We start from the raw sequence: 4,458 nt of genomic DNA on the forward strand, positions 1-4,458 counted from the left end.
AAAAAAAAGATAAAATCAGTCAATGTCTACCAGAATTCTTAAAAATGACCATTCCTTCTTAGTCGTAAAATATATTTTCAGGAATTTATAGTAAGGAAGTAGACAAATATACAAAAGCTATGTAGAAATTACTGTTATTGGAATAGCATAAACAAACAACAAACAAAAACAAACACCAGGAAATACCCTAATGGTCATTCTAAAAAACTAACGTAACCATCGAATAGAATTTTATGCAGCTATTTTAAAATAATAAAGTTACTATTTGAATCACTAACTTAGGAGTTAGTAAATTCCTAAACTTTATGAGTTAAACCAGGGGTACTTAAGCAGGATAATCCACGACTAAAAATCCTATGCAATTTTACTAGAATTAGGTATACATTTATACAGGTTCACAGGCATGGTTCTAAGAGAATACGTAGTTTTTAGATTCTCGGAGGAAGAATGGTTACTCCAAAATGTGCTACTACTATAGTTATTCTCTAAAGATGGACCCCAGTGAATGAAACTCTGCAGATTCATGCTCTTACGTGATCCCTACCTACACTAATCTGGATTGGCTCTGTGATTCACTTTAACAAACATAATGCCAGTCTCAGGTCTAAGCCCTTAAGTAGGCCTGACAGCTTTTACTTTCGAACTTTGAGAGTCCTGAGCTACCTTGCTGGAGAGGCCACATTAGAGAAAGAGAAGCCCTGATGCTAAGTAAGAAGAAAGCAAGGCCAATGGGTACCAACTGAGCCCAACCTTCTGATTGTCCCAAGCAAGGCTCCAGTCATGTAATAAAGCCACCATGGACATCTAATTAAGCCACCATCCGACTGCAGCCGAATGAGAATCCCCAAGCATAAGAGGCAAAAAACAAAAACAAAAAACAAAAATCCCTGTCCACTTGAGACCAAGTTAACACATAAAATCATAAAAAGGTAAGAAAGTAGTTGTTCTTCTAAGCCAGGAGTCCCCAACCCCCAGGCTGTGGACCAGTACCAGTATGTGGTCCGTTAGGAACCGGGCTGCACAGCAGGAGGTAAGCGGAGGGCCAGCTAGCAAAGCTTCACCGGTATTTGCAGCCACTCCCCAGCGTTAGCATCACCACTTCAGTTCCACCTCAGATCATCAGGCATTAGATTCTCATAGGAGCACCAGTAGCTGGTGCCAAAAAGGTTTGGGACAACTGCTCTAAGCCACAAAGTTTGGGAGTGATCTGTTAAAACAGCAATAGGTAACCAAACAGTTACAAACTGCTGGTTTAGAGTGAGCAACTTCGACTAATTAAGCAGCTTATATATTGCAATATAATGGTTTAAAAAAAAAAAATCAGAAGCTATCATTAGTGGACATAACACCACTCCTCAGTCCTCTACATAATCTTTGTCCATGCATGCATGTGTGCACACACACAATGATGCCACTGAGCAAAAACAACTTGTCACTTTAATTTCACATACTTTATTTACATTGGCCCTTTCATTACACAGAAATGAAACATAGATCAAGCATATAACTTTGCCCTTATATTAAAAGAAATGAAAAGGAGACCCACAAATGACTCTTCATTTTAAATATTACAGTGGTTACGTATGTAAATCGTCTTCCTTCCCTCTAGCCTGAAAAAAAAAGTAGTCAGAGGTTAAAGGAGCTCATGTGTGAAAGGTATTTTATAATGTTAATAAAACAGCATTGTTTTATGTCATAATAGGACAATTACACTGCTTATTAAATAGAAATACTTTCTCTTTATTAATTTCCATAATAATCTTGCAAAATGATACTTGAGAGGAAAATAAATTCAAACAGAACCAGGAATCCTGCCCCAGAACCAAGAAGCAAAGCAGAACATAAACAAAATGAAAAAGGCCAGATCCTATTTCATCTATTCAATTGAGTGAAATGAAGATATAAACAAACTTTGTGGCAGCGCGTTTTGGGTTTTCCTTTTTTTTTTTTTTTTTGGTTCTAATCTACTGCATTTGCTTTTTCAAAACAAAAACATCTATTTTCCCCAGCCAGCTCCCTGTTAGCCAAAAATAATGGCAAGAGGCAGAGGACAGATTTAAATGACAACTAAACATTTTTTAACTCTCTAAATACCTAACCTGTAACATTTCTATTAGAACAGGTGATTAAATCTCAATTTAGCCCAACTTCTTTTTCACATTTCTCTACCTCCATTAAGTGAAGATTCTTTAAATTCTTTAGGCACTTGGGCACTGTTTGACCTTTCTAAACCTCAGATTTCTTGTTTGAAAATAAGAATCATTATGTAAAAAAGTACCTAGCACAGTGCCTGATCACAGCAAATGCTCGACAAATAGTAGGTGTTATTATCATACTTGTTATTGATCACAAAATTAAGGAAGGAGTCAAGTTTAGTAAGATACTGGTAGTTACCTGCATAATAGCTATTTCCTTCTCCTAACAGAATCCCGAATTTGTTCTGCTTTCTACTTCCCTCCCTCCCCAGCCCACAGTCATGTACATGACCCATAGGCACAACATCTGCCCATGACTGGTTCATGGTTAATTCTCCTTTGTCAGTGATTAGTTCAGGAATGGGCATGTGACCCAAAATTATCTAATCGACAAAATTTGAGAAGTCTGCTGGGGAGCTTCTGAGGAAAGAGTTCTTCACTCCTCAAGAAGAGCTACAAAAAGATTTTTTTTTATCCTTTAGAGATTTTTACGTGATCAGATTTTCCAGCAATGCAGTAGCCATTCTGCCATCAACCTGAGGAAGAGGTCGTCAATGATGACAGCAGAGCAAGCCAAGGGAAGTGGAGAGCTAGATACTTGATATCATCAGTGGAGCCCTCGAACCAACAAATCCTGAAACTCACCTACTTCTGAGCTTCCTTGTATGTGAAATCATATCATTCCTTATTGTTGAAGACAAGTTGAGTTACGATTTCTGTTATCTGCAGCCCAAAGCACTATAATTACTACAGTAATGGAAAGGTGTGAAAACTGTAAAGTATTTTATTAAAACAAACTAAAATTAAGTCACCCTCCTCTTCAATAGATCAGAGCCCCTAGCACGAATATCTAAAGCTCTTAAACAGGCAGATACACTAGCACTAGTTAACCACTGTAGAACAAGTAAGTCATTTTGCCAATCAGAATCTGTTTGACACTGCTTCAAAATATGCAAAGGGCTACTGAATTCAATTCAATAAATATTTATTGAGTACTAACTATATTGTTAAGCCACCAGCATCTTCCTCAAGGAGCAAGACATTTTGGGGAAGAGGAATAAGAGAAGTGGTATAAGTGCTACAAAATGGCACTACTGACCCCAGAGGGAATAAATCTGTGGAGGTGGGCTGAGTTAGGAGGGAAGGTGGGAAGTTGCAGATAAAAGAAGACCTTTGAGCTTTGAGCTCAATCTTGAAGGATGAAACAGGCTCCACCAGATGAATAAGGAGGGAAGGGATTCTAAACTGGAGCAGAAAGAGAAACATGCACTCCTTACTTAAGAAATTGTGCTAAATTGTTTACATTGCAATGACAGAAAATAAAGAAATGAAGTGAAAAGCTAGAACTTCTAATAAGAGGTGTCTGGACTTGATGATCTAAATAAAAATTATCTGAGAGACTGGATTAAACATGGCAGCATGAGAGACATTCTCAGATCTTTTCCCCTTGAAACAACAATAAGCTAAACACCTAAAACTCAACGAAAAACATCCAAACTGCACACCAGCATGTCTGAGAATGGGATCTCCACAAAAGAGCTACCAAAGGTCAGAACCCCGAGTGTTGGGCGGTGGACTGGGAGAAAAACAAAGAAGCTGCCTCTCCCTGTAGGAGGAGAAGGAGGGGAGAAGGAGCAGTGAGTTCCCTGAACAGCCCTGCCTGAGAGTGCTGTGAGCTCCACAGCGCCACAATCATCAGGGCAGAAAGCAGAGAAACAGGGAAGCAGAAAAGCGGGGATGGCAGAGAAACAAGTTGATTTCTACCAGCCGCGGTTGCAAAACTGAGATTGAGCCGCAGCCTCCAACTCCTAACCCAGAGGGCCCCTTTCCCATACCCTCTGAGACCGATCACTGCAGAGCACCAGGGGAATCAGCAAACACTACAGAACTGTTACTAACACTGACAGGAACTGAGACTGAGGGTAGTAAACATGATTAAACATCTATAAGGAAAAAAAAGACATTATTAACACTTTATATAAAGCAGAGATCCAGGAGGCTTAGACATCACCTACTGGAAACCAAGAGAAAACACCTTTTTTGCAACAGGCTAATAAATCTTCTTTCTGGAAAAAAAAAAAAAAAAAGGCAGAACACACTTCTATTAATGCTCAGGCAGAGAAACAGTCCATTAAACACCATGAACAACCAAAGTGACAAGTCACCTCAGAAAGAAAGAGAAACATCTCCAGAAAATAAGCTTACAGACATAGAAATATGCGACTTAAATGAAAGAGAATTCAGGATGGTACTTCTGAAAAAA

General features: G+C 38.8%; 1 protein-coding gene across 3 annotated transcripts in view; it reads right to left on the reverse strand.

The window, feature by feature from the left end:
- TASP1 (taspase 1) overlaps nucleotides 1-4,458 on the reverse strand; it is a 238,758-nt gene that overhangs the window by 105,223 nt on the left and 129,077 nt on the right. The window lies entirely within an intron of this gene.

Source organism: Pteropus vampyrus, unplaced genomic scaffold (genome assembly GCF_000151845.1).
Source record: "Pteropus vampyrus isolate Shadow unplaced genomic scaffold, Pvam_2.0 Scaffold7, whole genome shotgun sequence".
NCBI lineage: Eukaryota > Metazoa > Chordata > Mammalia > Chiroptera > Pteropodidae > Pteropus > Pteropus vampyrus.